Genomic DNA, 24047 nt, shown 5'->3' on the forward strand with positions numbered 1-24047 from the left:
CATTGGTTGGATCATTAGCTTCCCCAGCTTGGGCCGTGTACTGATGGGGGGTATGACGTGAACACTGATCCATGCTTCTCCGCCCCTCCCCCCATCCTTCATCACCATCGGCAAACCCACCATCCTCTGTTTGCAGGCTCATGAATTCAGTATCATTTTCCACTCTTCTCTCTCCATTTCCCCTTTTCATCTCTAAGCTCAATCTTTTTCTTTATTTCCTATGCCAAGAACCTTACACAAATGCAGTTATCTCTCACTACAACTACTGCAAACTTCTTTCACCTTGCCCCTTGTGTCTAGCCAAAATGTTACTGCAAAAATCATGTAGTTGCCCATTCCCTCTTTGACTTCCAGCAATAGCTTCCTTTTGCTTTTGACATCAGATGTAAACTCCTTGTTCTTAGTTTCAATGCTCTTTAAAAACTTGCTGCTGCACATCTTTCTGCCGCTATTATTTACTATTCCTGGCCATCTACGAAGCCATATTTATTTCTCCCACGCTCATCTCCATGCCCTCTTCTATGAGCGTGGAACTCCATTCCTGAGCTAATCATCTATGCCTGCACCTACATTCCTTCAAATCACTCCTTAAGATGTACTTGTTTTATAAACCATAGTCCTCGCAACAAAATGTTGAGAGGCATAGAGTCCTGTGTAAGCCTATAAACCTTAGTTCTTCCAACAAAGAGCCTACTCTATACAACAACACCCCTGTGAGCTAATTAAGCAATTTGTACCCAATCTTTGTCTATATTTTCTTTGTCTATTTAGCCTATAAGCTCTTTGATGACAGTGCACTGTTCTCTTCTTAGTGCTGTACAACACTGATCACACTATTAGCATTCAGCAAATACAAAGAGTAAAATGCAATATATAGACTGTATTTGCAGCCCACTAGATTTTCCCAGTATGTTCAATGACAAAAGAAAGGGCTATTGAATTCTTTTCCCGATTCATGTGCATACTGTGCAGCTGATTATTTCTTTTATTAACAGAAAAAGTGGCAGGATATATTTTCCTGTGTGTTTGGCAAAAGATCAGCAGCTCTCAAGAGAGGTGTGTTGAAGTGAATAGTGAGATATTCTAATAACACTGTAGAGAAAAACAGAGAGGGAAAGAAAAATGCCTTAACACCAGTGATCGTGAATAAACTGAATATGCAAATTGGTAGAATTCCCCGTCCTACAGAAATGCAGAGGTATGAGATTCCTTTCTGTTTTTCAGATTCCTCAGCTTTATTATCAAACACAGCATGCTGGTAGCCAGGGGAACATAATTAAAGTTGTATCTAGTTTACAAGCTAGGAAAAGGACTTTTCAATCCCATAAAATGCTGCTCAAAGTATTTTATAGATTGTGTTCAATGTTGCCAACATATGTATTATAGTATGATTCACGCCGATTTTTTTAACTAAAATTATAAGACTTTTTCACTGAACTTTTGCATAATCCTCTCAATGTAACTTTTAAAGGAAAGCTAATTCACCAAGAATCCAATATATTTTACCAGTTTTATTCTTTGGTAGTTTGTTTTATTTCATTTTTCTATTTATAGTCAATTACAAACCATCTCTTGCCAGTGTATAGGCCTATTAAGAGGGAGGAGGCCAGTGGTGAAACTGAAATACAGGGTGTTATTGTAACACCAACAGACCCCGGTCGTTGGTGGGCGGGATCGAACCTGGGACTTCTGGAGCTTACCGCATGAGCTAAAAGCCAACCGCCTGTTAGCTAAGACTGTAGAGCAGACTCATTGTATCTCACTCTTTAAGTGGTCTCAGTGCCACTGGATGGGACAGAACACCTCACCCAGGTGTGTGGGTTACATAATGTTTCCTCAGTTGAAAGACTGGGTCAAGGCAAGGTTCTCTTCACATTTCCTTCCAAAACTGGTGCAAATTATCGCATAAATTTGCAAGCCCCATATAGTTCAATTAACTTCTGCCACAAGAGGAGGAACACAGGAGATTGGAAGGGTGTACAGGGGTCACAGGCAGATCTGGAAGTTCACAGTTAGATCCAGACCATGCCTCCTCCTCACAAATTCCAAACGCTGAAAGCCTGTGGTGAGGGGAGACAACAGAATGTGAATTCCATTGGTTTTGGGAACGCCAGGAGGACAGTAAAAGAGTTGCATCCATCAATTCCTTTTCTGGCCACAGCATTCTGTATTAATACATATTATATGCATAGCCTAAAGGCAGGATTTGTCCCCATGTCTGGTCCATCTCTAAGTAAGAACAATTTGGCTTAAAATAAATAACTAGGCTCTTAGTGTCATGAATGCTCAGTTTTAAACAACAGCTTTTATTTGACAATTTAGCTGATTCACCTTCTTCATTCTCACCAGCTATCAACATGAGAATAAGAGCTAGCTGGAGTTTCTCTCTTCTTTGGCATCGATGCTGAGGGTGCATGAGTCAGGCCCCAGTATCCTCATTGATTAACCTTGTCACTTACAGGACTGTCACAGGACTTAATGTAATATACTATAATTTCCTCGTGACCTGCAGTAAATGGAAGTCACCTTTTTCAAGGGACGTGCTGACAGCTAGAACTGAAGCTGAACATGGTATGATTACTGCATATTGTGTTATCTCATGACACTGCTGGAAAGCTGAGGTAGTTCACTACAGGGATTGATATACACATTGGGAACTAGCTTTGTGATGCTGTTTGCCATCCTAAAGGGCAGGGCCACTGTGTAAATACAGGGGTGGAACACCTAAGTAATCCACAGGAGTACATAGTAGAGAAGAGGTGCATTGGGAGCCTGAAACGCTTCACCAACGCTGGATCCTACTCTATACCTCTCTCATCCACTGCAAGAATGCTGCTGTGGCAGGCAGCTTCTGAGAGCCATTCAGATTCCCTCGCTGCTCCTATGACAGTCCCTGGTTTGGGGAATAGCTCACACACATATGGGGTTGCAGGCTCACGTAGACATCCGCCAGACCAAGCTTTGTGCCTCTGCTCTCACAAATCTCAGCTCCAAGAACACATTTCTTTCAGCATCACAGAGCCACCAACAGGTAACCCTCAGCATGAGTATAGCCCTGTGGTAAGTGAGGAATGGGAAACTGAAGGATCCAGGACAGAGCCAGCAACATGAATAAAACAAGAAAATAAAGGACAGAAACTAATGTACATAGAAAAAAATTTGATAATAAAAGAGAGAGAGAGAGAGAGAGAAGAGGAGAGATTAGACAGAAGAGTCAGAGATATGGTGAATGTGTCACGGCATGGCATTAAGGGACATTAGGGGGCAGATTGTTTGGAAGATAGGGAACAATCAGATCTGGGGGCTTCAACAAAAAGACTGGGAATGTACTGAATAGCAAACGTGTGGCATGAACAAGCAGCTCTCAGTGCTTCACAACAAAAGGAAAGCTAGAAAACCATTCATACGGAAGTCTCCCCACCCCCAACCCTAAAGCATGCCAGGGAGGTTCAGCTACTTATGAACAGATGTATTCTGACTGGGTTATGCAGCTGCAAGAACACATAATGCTTGTAAAACTGAGTCATTTGCTTACCAAGCTAACCTATTTAGGTAGGAAGGCTGGCCAGGTGCACAAGTGTACTATATGTAGGAGCCAGGAAGAGCTCACTTTCAGCTTTTCACAGCTGCTCCTGCCTCTCTCTTTCCCAGGGGATGATGAGACTTGTCTTGCTTACTTATATTTAGTGTTCCTTAATATATGTGAAATACATTAGATCAAATGTCTGAAAAATGTTCTGTTAAAACTGTTGTTGTTGGATTCTTTTTTTCCCCAAACTCGACCTCTGTGACTTTCCTAACAACTTACCAGAATAACTGGACATGACAAATTACATTTAAAAACAGAAGGTGGGACAATAGGTATTTTAGGAGACTGGAAATAACTCTGAAAAGCCAAATCTGCCTTCAGCTTTGTAAAACTCTCTTCAAACTCAACCTTCTAATTCCTTCTGTGGAAAACATGCAAACTCCAGAACATTTTCTCTATTGTCTATTCAAAGAGAAGTAACTAGTTCAGAAGAAAATTGATGATCCATACTTTTGCTTTCATATTTTACATTATTATTTATTCTTTATACAGCAGTAGTATTTAAAGGTCTCAGGCCCATTTTGCTAGGCAATGTACTAACATATAATAGACAGCCCTTGTTCTAAACCGCTTATAGTCTAAGACTAGAGACAACAGGCAAGTGGCACACAAGATAAATAGGAGAGGATAATGATTAGTGTTGTAAACCAGTGGTTCTCAAAGCCGGTCCGCCGGTTGTTCAGGGAAAGCCCCTGGCGGATCGGGCCGGTTTGTTTACCTGCTGCGTCTGCAGGTTCGGCCGATCGCAGCTCCCACTGGCCGCGGTTTGCCGCTCCAGGCCAATGGGGGCTGCGGGAAGCGGCGGCCAGCACATCCCTCGGCCCGCGCCGCTTCCTGCAGCCCCCATTGGCCTGGAGCGGCGAACCGCAGCCAGTGGGAGCTGCGATCGGCCGAACCTGCGGATGCGGCAGGTAAACAAACCGGCCCGACCCGCCAGGGGCTTTCCTTGAACAACCGGCGGACCGGCTTTGAGAACCACTGTTGTAAACAACAGTCACAGCACACTAGCTCCCAGGTTGTGTTGCATGCACCAGATGGTTATGGGTTAGACTGACATTTAGCTGGGACCATATGGGGCAGCATATAGTGTTGTTGCCCTAGATGCAGCCCAAGAAAGGAACTGTAACTCGGAGTAGCAATTGCCCCAGCCCCTCTCCCTTTTTCCGGGGCAGGGTGGGGGTAGGAAAGCATGGGGAAATAATTTACTGCAGTCCTAAATTACTTTCTCCCTTGCATCAGATTGCCTCCACTAGCCAGTACATGGGAGGAAGGGGAAGGAGACAGAGCTTTGTCTCTGCACCTTCCTTAATAGTTTGTTTCCCCTCCACACCTATCCACTAGGGCAGTGGTTCTCAAACTTTTTTTTTCATGGACCACTTGAAAATTGCTGAGGGTCTTGGAAGACCACTTAATGATCTTTCCAAATGTTGTTTGTACCGTTAGCTAACTATTGTAACGTGCTTTGGATAAAAGCGATATATATAAAAAATAATTAACTTTTTTTGTTCTACAAATAAAAGCACACAACTCATATTTTAATATCAGTAGATTTACCTTTCTAATGCGATGGATGTGCCCTCCCTCCTGCACCACGGCAGCCCCCGAGCTGGGGTTGGGAAGTAGGGGGGGATCTCTTCCTCTCCCCACCACTGTGGCAGCCCCCAGGCTGGGAAGGAGGGGTCTCTTCCCTGCCACAGCAGCCACACAGCTGAGGCTGGGAAGGAGGGCCATCTCTCCCCGGCAGCTGCAGCCCTGGAGCTGGGGAAAGTCACCTCTTTCTGTGGCCGCCGCAGCCCTGCACATCCCCTCTTCTCACCCCACTGCCCCCTCCCACCTACCCCTTATTCCCCCCCAAGGCCACCAACTCACCTTACATGTGCGTCTTCTCCAGGATCCAGGCACCTAATTAGTGGAGTCATGTCTGCGCGGCTCCACTAATTAGGTGGGTGGCCCTTCATTCTCTTGTGTGCGGCCACCCAAGAGTGCAGCTTAGAGGGAACTATCCGCGGACCACCTGAATAGAGCTTGCAGACCACTGGTGGTCCACGGACCACAGTTTGAGAACCTCTGCACTAGGGAAAAGGGAGTGTACTAGGCCTGCAGCCTTTGCTGTCCACTACTCAGAGGGCCATGATGTGTGGAGGTCTAACCCTAATGCAGCTGTGGTTCTTACTATCTTTAACCTGGTTATGACCAGCCACAAGCTGGCTCTATCTGTATGATACTTGCCTTGTGTTTAGAACTCCAGGAAAGAGCAGCACTAACTCTCTACCTATATACAGGCCTCTCTTCTGTGAGCTCTCTATCTTCAGTTTGGCATATGACAAGACATTAAATATAGCTATTATGTACACAAACCATTAGTCTCATTATACAAAGGAATCAGTATTGAAAGATATTAACCACTGAGATTTTTCTGTAGCTCAATCACTAATTTCTTAAGTGATAATCTGGCACAATGTAATATAAATAGCTAGGATGTGATAAACAAGACCTCCCGCTTCACCTTTTACCTTCTCAATGTGGTGTCTTCTGGATATCTTACAGCAGTTATGGGTTTATTTTTCAAAATAACATTAAACACAATAATCTCTCTCTTTGCAATAAAACTGACAACTCAAGAGTACTCAATTATTAAACCTATGTTTTAAAATGCAAGAAATTCCCACCACTTCTGTAATTATTAATAGATATTCCTCTGACATTGCAGCATACTTTTGCCAGAGAGATTGTCATTATACAGAACTATTGTAGCTTTCACTGCATAATTAAATAGGAATAGAGGCAGGCAAGTTATTGACACCAATAATCATGTACTGTTTGTAATTAAACAACATACATTTTGACCCTACTGATAAATATATGGTGCAATGTGTAATATGTAAGGCTACGATTATGTCAAAGAGGTTGCGGAAGTCACTGATTCCATGACTTCCAGAGACCTCCATGACATTGGGGACCCTGCAGCAGCCCAGCAGCTGTGGGTAGCGGGACTCCCCACAACTGACTAGCCGCCACTGCCACCAGCAACCCCTGAGCTGCCCAGCTGCCACCGCAAGCAGCCAGGGTCCCCACAGCTCCCAGCCAGCAGTGGCAGAAGGACCCTGGAGCTGCTTAACAGCCGCAGGTTGGGGAGCTCACGCAGCTTCCCAGCCACTGGCAGGGGCACCCCATGCAGCTGCTCAGCCACCGCGAGCAGCCTGCCCTCCACCCCCACAGCTTCCAGTCACTGGTGGAGGTGGCAGAGGGACCCCAGAGGTGCTCAGTGGCTGCAGGCGGGGGGGAGGGGGGGCATAACTCCCAGCCGACGACAGCAAAGGGACTCTGTGGCTGCTCAGTGGGAGGGGGCCCCCCCGCAGCTCTCCAGCCTCCACCAATGGCAGAGCCTCCATCCCACAGCTCCCAGCCCTGGGCCTCCACTCAGCTCTAGGCCCACAGGGCAGCAGGGGGACCCCTCCCAGCCACTGGGCAATGGGGTCCTTGCGGCTCCCAGCTGCTGCAGGGGGGACAGGGTGCTGGACCCTTCTCCCTCCCCATTTTGTTAGGAATGTTTTTAGTAAAAGTCAGGGACAAGTCACGGCTTCCTTGACTTTTTGTTTATTACCCGTGAACTGTCCCTGACTTTTACTAAAAATATCCATGACAAAATCTTAGCCTTAATAATATGGATCATCCTTGCATTTTCTGAGACTCTGAAAACCAGCAAAACACACCACTGGTGAGATAAATACATAGCTAGTATTTGAAAGTGAACCCTGTGATCCTTATATTTTATATATTTAACCAACATATACTTATTAGCAATGGCAGGGGTGACTTTAGCAGAGGGTTCATGGGCTTTACTGAACCCATGGAAATCATGACATTAGGGGGTGAAAAAAACAACCACCATATTCTGGGTGATGGTCTAGTGGAGGAAGAAGCTGTGTTTGCTCCTTCGCACAAGAAATCATGTGTGGCTTCATAGCCTGGGCCCTGCGTCATGGCAGTGCTGCTCCCTGCCACATTGCTTCATGGTGATGGCAGCGTTGTATGTTTAGCCACTATGGAAGCTAAAAGAGCAACATTTGCCAGAGGGGAAGGGCGGGGACAGGGCATCGCCCCAGTGTGTCCCAATCTCCAGGTAGTAGGGATGGGGCACTGGGTTTGTGTCAGGGCTTCTTCCTGTTCTCAGCAGCTGGGCCTGGAAGCTGAGCAGACCCGTTTCCCACACTGTATCGTGGGCTGGGTCTCTCTCAGTGTTGTGAGTAACCAGAATTGGCCCCAGGGCAGCTGCGTGGAGCAGACCAGGCCCTGTGCTGAAGCCTGCCTCAGACTCCTCTCACTGGACCAACCCCTGCCGGGCTCTCATTGTTTCATGCTCTCTTTGTTTTTATTTTGTGTGTTGTTTCATATCATGCTTACAGTACAGTTTAGTATAGTGCACCCACTGAATGGGGTCACGGGGCAATGCCAACTCTCCAATTCTGCAATATTAATTATTGAGTTTTGGGATGAAATTCACCCCTGTGCTTACAAGTTGCATTGGGCTGGGTGAATTTCATGCTTAATATATTCTGTGGAACTGATCCTATATTCTGTTCCTTACACAGACAAAAATAAATAAATCACTGTTGACTTAAAGGGGAGTTCTGCTTGTAAGACTCTGGCAGCAGATCCTACATGTTGAAGTGTCACACTCACACTAGCTTAATTATTTCCATTTAGTACAACAGTTCCATCTACTGTATTGATCTGTGTTATCTATACACCCAAAGTATATTTTTGTCTCCAGAGAGAGATTGATTTGCAGTAGATGTCTCTTCTGTCACAAACATGTGTACTGTGTACTACAGATTTACGCATGATTTGGTCTCTAGTTCATTTATCCTTTACAGCATAGCCTGCATTAGATTCTAATGCAACTTGATCCTCCCACTTCTGCAACAACAGTATCTAAGGGTATGTCTACACTACGAAATTAGGTCGATTTTTTAGGAAGCGATTTTATGCAGTTGATTGTGTGTGTCCCCATTAAGCGCATTAAGTTGGCAGAGTGCATCCACAATACCGTGGCTAGCATCGACTTTTGGAGTGTTGCACTGTGGGTAGCTATCCCACAGTTCCCGCAGTCTCCGCCACCCATTGGAATTCTGGGTTAAGCTCCCAATGCCTGATGGGGCAAAAACATTGTCGCGGGTGGTTTTGGGTACATGTCGCCCCTCCCTCCGTGAAAGCAACGGCAGACAATCGTTTCGCACCTTTTTTCCATGCGGACCCCATACTGCTTTCAGCAGACGGTGCAGTAGGACTCCTAACCGTTGTCATCGAACGACCGCTTCCGCTGCAACTCTGCTCTCCTGCTCTCCTGGTGCCATGAATCCACCTCGCAGGTCTTCTATATGACTGTCATCATCCACCGCTTCTGCTACAACTCTGCTCTCCAGCTCTTGTCTCGCCATACCATGGCAAGCGTGCAGTCCACTCAGCTCAGCTAACGGACACCGTCGCTGTTGTGTCCTGGTGCTGCTGGCAGTAGAGGGTGCAATAGGTCTGCAAAACTGGTCTTCCAACCGCTGCTTCCACTGCCACTCTGCTCTCCTGCTCTTGGCTCGATCGATAGCGAATTTCTCCATGTTGGCTGTCATGGGCTCCCGCTTCTGCTGCAACTCTGCTCTCATGAATCCACCTCGCAGGTCCTCTCGTTGTTCTCTATAAATATCTACTCTCGTGGCATCTCTCAATAAAGATCTATTCTCGTGGCATCCGTCGTCAGCCACCGAATCCGCTGCAACTCTGCTCTCCTGCAGACGCCATACCACGGCAAGCATGGAGCCCGCTCAGCTCACTGCGGCAGTTATGAGCATTGTAAACACCTCGCGCATTATCCTGCACTATGTTCAGAACCAGAACCTGCAAAAGAAGGCGAGGAGGCGATGGCAGCGAGGTGATGAGAGTGATGAGGACATGAACAGACTTCTCTCAAAGTACAGGCCCCGGCAATGTGGACATTCTGGTGGCAATGGTGCAGGCTCATCCCGTGGAACGCCAATTCTGGGCCCGGGAAACAAGCACAGACTGGTGGGACCGCATAGTGTTGCAGGTCTGGGATGATTCCCAGTGGCTGCAAAATTTTCGCATGCGTAAGGGCACTTTCATGGAACTTTGTGACTTGCTTCCCCCTGCCCTGAAGCGCAAGAATACCAAGATGAGAGCAGCCCTCACAGTTCACAGGCGAGTGGCGATAGCCCTCTGGAAGCTTGCAATGCCAGACAGCTACCGGTCAGTCGGGAATCAATTCGGAGTGGACAAATCTACTGTGGCGGCTGCTGTGATCCAAGTAGCCAACGCAATCACTGAGCTGCTGCTATCTAGTGATGCTGGGAAATGTGCAGGTCATAGTGGATGGCTTTGCTGCAATGGGATTCCCTAACTGTGGTGGGGCGATAGATGGAACGCATATCCCTATCTTGGACCGGACCACCTTGGCAGCCAGTACATAAATCGAAAGGGGTACTTTTCAATGGTGCTGCAAGCACTGGTGGATCACAAAGGACGTTTCACCAACATCAACGTGGGATGGCCGGGAAAGGTACATGACGCTTGCATCTTCAGGAACTCTGGTCTGTCTGAACAGCTGCAGCAAGGGACTTACTTTCCAGACCAGAAAATAACCGTTGGGGATGTAGAAATGCCTATAGTTATCCTTGGGGACCCACCCTACCCCTTAATGTCATGGCTCATGAAGCCATACATAGGCACCCTGAACAGTAGTCAGAAGCTGTTCAACTATAGGCGGAGCAAGTGCAGAATGGTGGTAGAATGTGCATTTGGATGTTTAAAAGTGTGCTGGTGCAGTTTACTGACTCGGTTAGACCTCAGCAAAACCAATATTCCCATTGTTATTACTGCTTGCTGTGTGCTCCACAATATCTGTGAGAGTAAGGGGGAGACGTTTATGGTGGGGTGGGAGGTTGAGGCAAATTGCCTGGCCGCTGATTACGCACAGCCAGACACGACGGCGATTAGAAGAGCACAGCAGGGCGTGCTGCGCATCACAGAAGCATTGAAAACCAGTTTAATAACTGGCCAGGCTACGGTGTGAAAGTTCTGTTTGTTTCTCCTTGATGAAAACCCTCCCCCTTGGTTCACTCTACTTCCCTGTAACCCAACCGACCTCCCCCCTTCAATCACCGCTTGCAGAGACAATAAAGTCATTGTTGTTTCAAATTCATGCATTCTTTATTAATTTGTCACACAAATAGGGGGATAACTGCCAAGGTAGCCCGGGAGGGGTCGGGGAGGAAGGAAGCACCGGGTGGGGTGGGGGAGGAAGGGAGAAAGGAAGGACAAGGCCACACTGCACTTCAAATCTTATTGAATGCCAGCCTTCTGTTGCTTGGGCAGTCCTCTGGGGTGGAGTGGTTGGGTGCCCGGAGGCCCCCCCCCCATCCCGTGTTCTTGGGCGTCTGGGTGAGGAGGCTATGGAACTTGGGGAGGAGGGCGGTCAGTTACACAGGGGCTGCAGCAGCAGTCTGTGCTCCTGCTGCCTTTCCTGAAGCTCAACCATACGCCGGAGCATATCAGTTTGATCCTCCAGTAGCCTCAGCATTGCATCCCGCCTCCTCTCATCACGCTGCCACCACCTATCATCTTGCTCCCACCACCTGTCCTCTTGCACTTCCCTCCTGTCCTCACGTTCATTTTGTGCTTTCCTGGACTCTGACATTGTCTGCCTCCACGCATTTTGCTGAGCTCTTTCAGTGTGGGAGGACTGCATGAGCTCAGAGAACATTTCATCGCAAGTGCATTTTTTTTCGCCTTCTTATGTGTGCCAGCCTCTGGGACGGAGATGATAGGGGGAGCGTTGAAACATTTGCAGCTGCGGGAGGAAAAAAAAGGGAGAGTGGTTTTTAAAAAGACACATTTTAGAGAACAATGGGTAGACTCTTTCACGGTGAACCAAGCTATTAACATTACATTGCACATGTGCTTTCGGTACAAGGTCGGTTTGGCAGGGCCAGGCAACAGAATTCGGCTTGCAGGCAGCCATGGTAAGCCAGTCTTTTGGCTTATTTAACCTTCATAACATGTGGGAATGAATGTCCCCTTAATAAAATCCCCCTATTTCAACCAGGTGACCATGAATGATATCACTCTCCTGAGGATAACACAGAGAGATAAAGAACGGATGTTGCTTGAATGCATTCCAGTAGCTGTACTGGCCACGAATGCATCCCAAGTCTTCAGGGCAAATTAATAATTAAACACATTTGCTTTTAAACCATGTATTATATTTACAAAGGTACACTCACCAGAGGTGCCTTCTCCGCCTTCAAGGTCCAGGAGCCTGCCTTGGGAGGGTTGGGAGGGTATTGTCTCCAGGGTAATAAACAGTTCCTGGCTGTCGGGAAGAACGGTTTCTCCGCTTGCCTGCTGTGCACTACCTTCCTCTTCCTCCTCCTCCTCCTCCTCATCATCTTCCTTGTCCCCAAAATCCTCATCCCTGTTGCATGAGACTCCCTCCTTGCAGGAGTCCATGAACGGGGTGGGGTAGTGGTGGGGGCACCCCCTAGAATTGCATGCAGCTCATCATAGAAGCGGCATGTCTGGGGTCTGACCCGGAGCGGCTGATTGCCTCTTTGTTTTTTTGGTAGGCTTGCCTGAGCTCCTTAAGTTTCACGCGGCACTGCTGTGGGTCCCTGTTATAGCCTCTGCCCTTGGAGATTTTTTCAAATATTTTGGCATTTCATCTTTTGGAACGGAGTTCTGATAGCATGGATTCGTCTCCCCATACAGCGATCAGATCCAGTACCTCCCTTTTGGTCCATGCTGGAGCTCTTTTGTGATTCTGGGACTCCATGGTTACCTCTGCTGATGAGCTCTGCATAGTCACCTGTGCTGATCAGCTTGCCACGCTGGCCAAACAGGAAATGAAATTCAAGAGTTCGCGGGGCTTTTCCTGTCTACCTGGCCAATGCATCTGAGTTGAGAGTGCTGTCTAGAGCAGTCACAATGGAGCACTCTGGGATAGCTCCCGGAGGCCAATACCATCGAATTGCATCCACACTACCCCAAATTCGACCCAGTGATGTCGATTTCAGTGTTAATCCCCTCGTCGGGGAGGAGTATAGAAATCGATTTTAAGAGCCCTTTAAGTTGACAAAAATGGATGCGTTGTGTGGACGGGTGCAGGGTTAAATCGATCTAACGCTGTTAAATTCGACCTAAACTCATAGTGTAGACCAGGGCTAAGTAAAGGGTAACTTTTAGTTAAGTGCACATTTCCCACCTTTCTTCTTTAAGACTATTAGATATACTGTCTCATTAGCTCGGTCACTCAAAATGATGTATTAAACATTTTCATTACTGTCAGACTGCTGGTGCAATGATGTACAAGGAGTTTATTGCACACCTTGTCTTTACTGTTATTTTTGAGTTCGGCATCAGTTAGAAATCTTGTTTTCTCATTTGATCATGAATGTTCTTAGAGCCAGATCTTGGTATGTAGCAGTTGTGGATTTTTTTTCCTTATGAACACTTACTTTTTGCACCCTTTATTAGCAGTATTCAGAGGGTGTGTCAAAGGGACTTTAGATAATATCTGAGAAACGCCTTAAGTTTAACTGTCACAAGCACATTATTTTATTCAGCAACCAGACCTCTAACCACAGTCCTGTATTTTCAATCCTGAAACACAACTCCCTCTTTTCATCTCAAGCCAGCTAGGTGGCTAGGACAGCTATAGCTATCTTAGATTTGGTCATTCACCTTTACAGGGAGGTTTTTCCATTTACAGCATGTCTATATTTAACCTTTGATAGATGTCAGCTAGTTAACACGTTTATGCAAAATTAAGGAAGATATTTGGGGGAAGACTGTAGGTAAATCCCTCAGTTTGCAGTGAACATTTATTGGAAATGCTGTTTTGGGTAAGCTTCTCTCTTTGGCACTAGTAGAGTTAACATTTTAGCAACAATGCAGTGAGCTGATTGTAGGCTGAAGGGAGAATAAGGGAACTCTTTTAGTCTACACCTGCAACCATAATTCTCCATTCTTGACTATTTTCCTTTCAGCTTAATTACTGCTGAATACAGGGCCGGCTCTGGCTTTTTTGCTGCCCCAAGCAAAAAAAAAAAAAAAACTGCAGCATGGCCGGAGCGGCAAAGCAGAAAAAAAAAACCTGCGGGGCGGCCGGAGCCAGGGTGCAGGAGGACTCCCTGTGCTGTAGACGTGCCCTGGCTAGCGAGGGGGAAGAGGGAGGGAGCAGGGGGAGAGAGAGAAGGGGGGTGCCAGGGCTTCAATGGGGCGCTTGCCACGTGGCCCCGACCGCCGCACCGCCTGCCGGGAGGGCTCCGCGCCGCTCTGGTCGGCGGGGAGGGAAGGACGCGGGCTGCCCTGCCGGGTTTGCAGACCTAGCACTGGCTGGGGCAGATGGAGTGCGCAGCCCGCTCCCAGCAGGGCACTCCCCTCCCCCGCGCCACCGCCCCCTACAGGACGGCCGGATCGGTGAACAAAAAACAAACAAAAAAAAACGGCCATGCCGCCCTAGGATTGGTCGGAATGCCGCCCCGTAGAATCTGCCGCCCCAAGCACGAGCTTACTCGGCTGGTGCCTGGAGCCGGCCCTGGCTGAATAGCAAAGTCCACCCAAGAGCGATATAAAATTCAGATTTCATAGACACTGTAACAAGAATAATATTTGTTGTCAATAAGATAGAATGTACCTAACAGTGTCTGTATCCATTACCTCTTTCTCAGGATTCCAATGTACACTGCAATACTAAAAAATACTAAAAATAAAAAGAATGGAAAATAAGACTACACAATAAATTTGCTCTTGGTTTTCATCTGTTTTTCCCACCATTTTAGATAAATTATGAACTTATTAAATGCATGTCACAGGTTAATTAATGAAGCTCAACAAAAGACAGAGCCAAATTAGTTCTCTTTCTAATGGGATTTGGAAGCACTATTGTTATGAATATTAAGGTTGCAGTGAATGTACGGAAATGTAAATATTTTTGATCATTTGACATTCTTGCCTCACACCACAGTGCCACTGAATTTGAATTTACCCTTCTCATCTACATTGCCGCAGAAGTGCAAAACTTAAAATGTCAGAAAGAGTTGCACAACGTATGCATGACACATGGTCCATAACCCATAACATAGGTGCAGGCTACACGCAGACATGCCATGTATGCATGCTTCATACATTTCACAATACAATCTCAGATAACCCCAATTCCACAGCATGACAGTAATTTTCAGTGTGGCACAACTTCATTTCTGCAGTCATGCAACTCAGATTCCATGTTGAGTGTAAAACACAAGCGTTCCAGTGTATGAGTGATGAGTTTGTGGTGCACACTTGCACAGTCCACTTCCATGATGCACATAAAAATTACAGAGACTCAGGATGTTGTAGTTAGGGTGAATGCAAGACTGTATTTCCTGTTTACAGACTCTTACCTCTTGCTATGATGCTCCCTAGTGGCTCTAAACATTCCCAACTAACATCAAAATGTATATGCAAAATAATTTGTCAAATCCATGTGAGTGTATAATTGGCTTAGGGTATGTGATCATGTCTCCCTATAGTTGCTACCTGCTACTTCATCACAGATAAAGGAGCTTTCCTATGTAGCCCACAGAGCTAACTTAGCATTCTATTTAGCAGTAACATAAGGAACAGACAGGCCTACATCCTGTAAGACATTAGCTTAAGCAGTTAACATAAGCCTTTGAGGCCTATGAACTTTAGCATACATAACTGGCCCAACAGTGCCCCTGAGTTCTGGGGAACTGGGAACAGTGTGCTTAGTCGGGTAGTCTGTACAAGGTGATACCAGGTAAGCCACAGGAACACTGAACTGATATAAGGCTTGGATATTTTAGGATATAGAGATGTTGGGAGATTCTTCCCTTGGCAATGAATTGACTTATGTGACAATAGGTCAAGATCATTAACATACTAATGTATAGAATAAGGACCCCCCAACATTATTAGGGTGAGGAAGTTAGATATGGATAAAGGAGGTTGGGTATTGATATGAATATTCATGACAGCCCCTAGGCCCTATCATAGGCCAGACCACCATATAAGAGAGATCTGGATTGTCAGACTTGTTTGGCATGCCTGGGATGAGTCGGACCTTTGTCTTGCACCACCTGTTCTCCAAGAAAGGGTGTGAGTATATGTGAGGAATGGTACAAGAGATTACCTTATTATATTACTACTATATTTTTATGCAGCATGGAGCATGTGTCTTTATTAGTTGTGCTAATAAAATTGCTTAAAGTTTTGTTTTTCCCTCAGTGAGAGTGTCTTCATTGTGCACATCGTGGTTCCCAACCAGATATTGAATTTGATCACCTTGATTCTGTTGTGCCTGATTCTGGGACTAAAACCCTACATTACCCTGCTCTTTAATTAATAGTGAATTGGAAATCAATAGCTGCTAAAGAATTGGGCAACACCTTTAGCTCCAGAGGTACAGACCTATGTTCTCGGTGCTCAGGGGTCTCTGTTCAATCCCCCTGTCTATGTGTGCAGCTATGGGTCATTCCATGTGTATCCAAAATTCTAGGAGACATCATTAGAAGCAAAATGTCCCAGATATCAATACATAACTCATTTTATAGTATGTATAACTAGTGTTCAGAAGATGCATGCAGAAAACCTAAAACACACACTTAATCAGCATTTCAAACATTTATCCGTAATATCAACATTTGCCATGATTCAGCAATATTATTTTCCCAAAATGTTATGGTTAAGATTTTCAGCTCAGCTCTGAGGGATTTAACTATACACATCTTCCATCGATTTTAATGGAAGATATGTTTGGCCAAATCCACTATATTGTTGGAAAAATCTCAATCTATGTGACAATTGCCTGCACACAAACCTTCTATACTTTTTAGCCCTTTTTTATTGTTGCCATTAGTGCTGGTTGAATAATGGACAACAAATTATGTGAAATGTTTTCTCACAAATTCTTTTCCAGTTACCATTGAGTCTTTTGAAGTTTCTCAAGCTGCTCTAGTTACAAGCACACAGTTATCAGTATGTTATTTTAACAAACTGTATCAATTAACCTGACAATCTGAGAAGTCAATGGATGGATACAAATTTACACCCCAAACCTGCCATGGACTCCATGAAGTCAGATGTCTGTGCCCACGCAGAGCCTGCATGGAGCTCATTGCAGGAATGAAGCTCTTAACTCTCCCAAACCAGCACATAATCCCTTCCAAAGTGAAATGAAAATAATCAAGAATTTATAATAATTTAAAAGAGGAGCACTTAATTCTTTTAATTTCATTAAATACTTTTAAAAAGGTTTGCCAGCATACAATCAAAAGTAATATTAAATTGTCCCATCATACCAAATGATCAGCTACAACTGTCGCAAAACCTGGAGTTCAGTGTTTTCTCGCACTTGCTCTCTGGATTAATAATTCAAGTGACCTGTCTCTCTCTTTGATTTCCCACATAATCCGGATAACAAAGAAAAAGTAGGGGAGAGCTTTTCGAGATATTTTGACTAGCTAAGAGCTGCAAATTGTGTTTTGCAGTTTTTTTAAATGTCCTATTTCAATTCCCTGTTAATTGTTTTGGCAAAAGTAAGGCCTCCTTATTCTGTAATTTGCTAGATAACATCTAACATGGCACATTCTTGCTAGCAAGTAATGTATCAGATAGGCTATCAGAACAAAACAGCTGAAGTAGGGTTTAAATAACTTCTATATCTAAAGAGAGGAATGAGTTTTTCTAGTGCAGCATATCAATAATTTGTACTCTCAGAATTCTGTGCTGTCGCACATAGCAGTGATGATGGCAAATCTGCCAATGGGAGCTTTGTAAAACAGCTTTCAGCTCTTCCCAGGGGTAACAGTCAAACTTGTCACCATGGAGACTGATTTGAAAAAAATCTGCCATTTGACACTAAGGAATAAATCTGTGACCCAACCTAGGGCTCCCTGTCTTGAATCAAGATCCTCAGAAACATCATAATCAGATTGCTGAGCTACTGTGCTGGCTCTGTGTGTACACTTTTCTCTGCTGAAATCATGCCTTGGCATTCATGCGAGCATGACTCAACAGCACTAGCAGTCACAATAAGCCCTAAGTGGCCTTTGTAATCAACTTGAGGATTTGTATCTTTACCAAACACAGAGCATATTTCTTTGTTTTCTTTTCAGGAATCCTAGAGGGATTAATTTCCAAAAAACAAAGAAGGGATTTACTACTCTGTTTGTGAGACTAAAGATCAGCTTCTTCTGAATGTGGTTCCCTTGGTAAATGCATTTCAAACACACATTTTTCTTTTTCAATCTATCTTGCTTCTTCATTTGGTACAAAACTTATAATTTAGTCTCACTCAAATCCCACCAAGCTAGCTTTCAAAGGCCCTTTATGTCCTGAGGAGAGTGGCCTTTTTAAAGCACAAGTTACCCGGAACACAAAGAATTAAAATGAAGATACTGCTGGCAGCCCAAGATGTGCTCTGTAGTTGAAGAGCAGAAGAAAAATCTTACTTTCCAACTGCACTGTGCCACTCCTGACATTAATGTGCATTGCATTCACAAAAGATCAAACAAATAAATAATAAATAAGACATCCTACCTGCCAGTGCTACATTCTGTGTTGTTGTAGTGCAATCAAATATGGAGGGAGGGGGGGTTTACAGTCACTATTGGACTGACCAGCTGAGTTGATGGCCGATTGAGAGCATGTGCTGTATATAACGTTCCTTGTTTCTCTAGGCAAGATTGCATCTCAACAACTGCATTCAGTATGGATCTGGATCATATTGACTCAATTATAAAGTCACCTTAAAAACATTAACACTGTACTGATCACCTCAGCGAGGCTGAAATATTTCAGACTGTTGACAAAAAGGTCCAATTTCATTACATTGCAATTGAGGCAGTGCAGTAGCTGTCCTGGGTTTGTATTATCATTTGTACAGTCCCTAAAAATCAGTACACTATGAGTATTAGTCCAGTTAACTGTCCAGGGAAAGCAGTTTTTAAATTAGTGGGATTTGCAGAGACAGCTGATATTCCCGCATCCAATTATTTATTCTGAATAGCTTATTGGGATCCCATTCTGCCATGAATCATCTCATTTTCACAATTGTATTAGAGATACAGTAGTTAACCTAATGTAGCAGAGAAGTTCAATTTGAGCCTAGCTAATGAACTTCCAGACCAATTAATAGAACAGAGAAGATAGTGTTTTCTCACAGATCATAAACCCAAACCTCTGATTTTACTGATGTATTGTTTACTCCAGCACACATTGAGCAATGCTGACATGTTCCTCTCAGTTTGTGTGTGTGGTTCCTAACCAGGGTTAGCAGCTTTACACACTGCAAACAAAACCTGACCTACTGGGAATTGAATGCTGTCATGAAAGATCCCTCTGGCATTCATATGATATCATAGTCTGCCAGGACTGAACCCCACTTACTCAGAAATGATCCCCAGTACTTTTCATGAAAAACCTCTGGTTTTGGCAGTTGAGTTATTTGTATGTCCATAGAATATGGATGTCTGAGAGCATAAAAATGAATCCCCTAAGGAATAAAGGACACTGAGGAGTTTTAAAGCCTTATAGTAGTTAGAATCCAAAATAGAACCAGAGAGTACAGATTCATGTCCTTTATTTCCTCTCCACTGAACCATCCACCCTCCCTCAAACAAAAATCTGCTTCCTTTTTACCATGTGACTTTATACCTCTAAAAAAACCCAAAACAGGTACATGGTATCCTTTCCTTTTCTTGTTCCACGCAGATACACTTGTATTAGTTTTTGCCTTGTGCTTAGTTTTCATGTACGTAATTGTCTAACATTCTTGCATTATCAACCAACAAACACCCTTTAATTGACGAGTAAAATTCTCAAAAGTGCTTTTGAAAATTTCTGACTAAAATTTTCCGTCCCAGATCATGCTCCAGGAAATTGGATGACAGCTCAAAGGCCTCTACATTAAACTGAGAAATCTGAACTGCTACATTATTTCCAGAAATACGTCTGGAAACCTTTTGAAACCATTTTCTACTCCTCTCTTCATAGTTGAAGAGAAAATTCTCACTTAAGATTCTTGATTTCTTTTGGTCTCTGGCTCCAAACACTTGTCCACCTTTTTCTGCCATGGCTTATTGTACCTCTGTTTCTTAAATGTTATTGATACTTCATAAAACCTGTTACCAAATCTTGCCTGACATGCAGGGTCTCCCTTTACATTTTAATATCACTACTCTGTTGAGAATGGAAGTGTAGTGAATTGCACTATGGGTTGAAACAGCCACTAGTGTTGTCCAGCATCCAATTGGGTTCAAATTTGCAAAAGTGTCCATTCAACTGGGTGTCTCAAATTGAGTCCCCATAAACTGAGGCACCCAAAAATTAGTGGACCTTTTTCAAAATTTGCATCTTAACTTTTAAGAAGGGAACACTAGCAGGATGACATCAATGGCAAACTTTCAGCCTTGAAAATGTAAAACCACCTCCAAAAGATCGGTCAGATTTTAAAGGCATTTAGGTGCCTAAAGATGCAGATAAGCACTAAATCCCTCTAAAAATCTGCCCCCTAAAAGCTTAAATCAGTGATCCAGTGGATTTTTGGGTGCCAAAGTCCAACTTCGTAGGAACCATTCAATCAGTCCTACTTTGATCCATTTTAGTTGGGCCATAATGTAGAATGAACTTGGGTTTCAGTCGTGGACATTTACCCCACAATTTTATTGCTCTAATCTGCAGCTTTCCTTTGGATCCTGAATATGTTCTGACCAGTAGGGCTTTGAACACTTCGCTGAGAAGAAAACTAAACAACTAATAAAAATTATCCTACTGGGATTACTCTATCAACAACTTTAGACAATACCAATTTTCCCATTTGCAGAGCTGAAAATGTATGTTAAATCGGTGAGGAAAAAACTTTCCACGTTGGAAAGTAGAGCACAGAACAAGAATTGTTGAAACTGATTTTAAACAACAAAATCCATATATCCAAAAGTATAGGTTTAGTTTGTTTAATATTACAAAATGACCAAACAAGGTATGCCTGAAAAATTAGCAGAATGCCCTGGTTCTTTCTATTGCCAACTGTGTGCAACATGTTTGTTTCCCCCATATGCTGTGACTGCATCAGCAGAGTGGGCTTTCTAATCCCCAAGATTATTTGCTTTAAAGTGTCCAAATTTTCCATTTATGTATTATTTATGAGACACTTCATACTATGCTCAGGTAGAGTGGCCAGATGTCCTGACATTATCGGGACCATCCTGACATTAGGGGCTTTGTCTTATGTAGGCAACTATTATCACCCCCCCACACACACATACACACACACACCCCTCCTGGCCCAGTTTTTCACACTTGCTATCTGGTCACCCTAGGGTTGCAAGGCGTCTGTTTTTTTTACCAGAATGCCCGGTTGACTGCTGACCAGGCCACTAAAAGTCTGGTCAGCGGCACAGTGGGGCTTAGCCTAGGTAGGCTCCCTGCCTGCCCTGGCTCTGCATGACTTCCAGGAAGCAGTCGGCATGTCCGGCTCCCAGGCGCAGGCGGGGTCAGGGCGCTGCGCATGCTGCCCCTGCCCAGAGCATCAGCTCCATAGCTCACATTGGCCAGGAACCATGGCCAATGGGAGCTGCGGGGATGGTGCCTGTGGGTGGGGATAGTGCGCGGAGCCTCCTGGCTTCGCCTAAGTGTTGGACATGCCAGCCGCTTCCTGGGAGCCACCTGAGGTAAGCACCGCCTGGAGCCTACACCCCAAACCCCCTCCCACACTCCAACCCCTTGCCCCAGCCCATAGCCCCCTCCTGCACCCCAATCCCCTCATCCCCAGCCCCACACCAGAGCCCCCTCCCCCCAGCCGGTACCCTCACGCCCCCACACCTTAACACCCAGCCCCAGCCCAGTGCCTCCCACACTCCGAAACCCTCTGCCCCACCCCCCAGTCTGGAGTCCTATCATCCCTGCCCCCCCAGCCAGAGCCCTCACCCTCTCCCGCACGCCAACTCCCTGCCCCAGCCCATGAAAATGAGCAACTGAGCAAGAGTAGGGGAGAGCAAGTGACGGAGGAAGGGGGAATGGAGTGAGTGCAGGCGGGGCCTCAGATAAGAGGTCAGGCAGGGGTGGGGCCTCGGGAAGGGGAAGAGCTTCAGGAATAGGCGGGGCAAGGGTGTTTAGTTTTCTGCAATCAGAAAGTTGGCAACCCTAGGTCACCCTATTTTCGGGAGCTGGAGCAAGCCTCAAGTTCAATGATTTATTCAATATCTTGCTAGATATTAGGAGGAATAGAGCAGTTGTGTAGTTCTTAGTTTAAAAGGTTTCTTTCATGTAATCTGCCCTAGCATATCTTGTTAATGTACAGAATGACATGTTTATTTGTAGGAGGAGGAGTAAAAATGGACCTCAAAAAGATTTTTTTTAAACTACTGTCAATCAGTGAAACTGCATGTTCACACAAAAAAGCTGCAGGTAAACAGGAAAAGTAAGTTCCATTGGAGCTAGTTAATTAGCAAAAAATTTTTACTACAATACCTCAAAGTGCAAAGCTTTTCAACTAAGTCTAAAGGAATGGGTCTCTTACCCAAAATGGGACTTGTCCTGAACATTACAAAGAACAGGCTGGGTTACAATGAAAATATGCAATAAAAATATTGATCATCAGCTCATGTAACTGGCTTAGCTCCATGAGGACCTGCCACAGCCATCTGGAATGAAAATGTCACCAATTCCTACAAAAGCAACATTATCACCCCTCTCGATTTCTGAGAAAGGGGAGAAAAGAAGTCATATTTAACACATTATACAATTTGGATTTATTAACCATTGATTTCCTTAATTGATCCTGGTTCAAGTTACATTTAAAAAACATTTTCTTAATGATGGAAATCTTTCCTGGTAGATTAGTTGTCAAAATGTACAATAGGAGATCTTCATGCAAAAGAATTTAGTGGGTGCATCCTAGAAATATATTCATAAGAGAAACAGGCTGTTAAGTTAGGTTTGTGGAGTGTTCTTTAGTTATTTTCCAGTGTAGACATATGCATAATACAGTAAGGATTAAATGCTTCATTTGTAAATGTGTCATTGAAACTTACTTTCATCTTTACTCCAATTCAAGAAATGAAGAAAGGGAAAAATCACTTTTGGTTCACAGCAAGGTATTGCTGTCTCAGAAATAGTTAACTGCTTTTCAGGGGCCTGAGCCAAAACTCAATGAAGTCAGCCGCAAAGACTCCCACAAACTTCAATAAGCTTTAGATCAAGCCCTAGATGAATAGCGCCAATACAGCATAAAAACTCTTTTAGATATTTGGTAAGCAATGGTCTGGAAAAATCAGAAGAAGCTGTGTTATCCCGCACTCAGACCTGTCATTCACATTGAGAGTTCTGTGCATGGGTGATGGCAGGACTGAGTCCTATTAAAAACGTGACCTCCTTGTCTTTATAAACACAACTTTCTAGTTCAATTTAATAATCCTGCCGCTCACCACTAACTAAAAACACTCTCCAAAATCATAATGCATGTATGAGAGCAGGAATGAAAAACTGTGCAATGCTTCAAAAAGAACTAGCCTGGAATATGCTTCATGTACCCTACAGGCAGTGGTGCTCTGTTAGCTGATTCCTAGCCAAACTACATTTTTATTATTAATATTTATTTATATTATGATAGTGCCTAAAGGCCTCAGCTGCAATTAGAACCCCAATGTGTTAGGCATTGTAAACACACGTAAAACAAATTCCCTGTCCAAAGAGATTCCAATCTATATAGACCAGACAAAGAAAGTATTATTATCCCCAGTTTACAGATGGAGAGCTGAGACAGAGAAATTAAGTATCCTATGTATGGCTTATACAGGAAATCTATGGCAGAGGCATAAACTGAGTTTAGATCTCCAGAGTCCAGGATCAGTGCTTTACCCACAAGACCACTCCTCCTTTAGCACACTTCTGTAGTCAGAAAACTCCATGTTGGTACAGATGATACATACATTCAATGCCAGGAACATTGGAGTGAAAGAATTCCAAGGGGATGCATATTTCAATGTGAGTTAATAAAATGAACAGAGAAATGGTCTGTCACAGAGAAATTAATTTGAAGATGGGTATTTTTGTAAGTGAGTAACAGCCTATATCTAAGATAGCAAATCGGTCAAACAGAACTGAAAAACAAACAAGATTCACAGTTGTACAAATGCTCTTTTGCAGTTCCTTCCTCACCCTGCCCTACCACCCCCACTGTATTGTCCATCAGATTTATTGATTGGAGATAAATTCAGAAAAACAAACTTGTTTTCATACTAGTTAAAGCAGCACGGATTCCCATTCTAAAGTTGATGGCTATTGAAATAATTGAAACTGTAGACTTCCAATTAGTTAAGTCTGCAACTAGAGTGATAATGTTGGTCACATACCCCACTAAAAATAGTTATTTTCCAGTCTCTGC

The sequence above is a fragment of the Emys orbicularis genome, chromosome 1 (genome assembly GCF_028017835.1).
Source record: "Emys orbicularis isolate rEmyOrb1 chromosome 1, rEmyOrb1.hap1, whole genome shotgun sequence".
Classification (NCBI taxonomy): Eukaryota; Metazoa; Chordata; order Testudines; family Emydidae; genus Emys; species Emys orbicularis.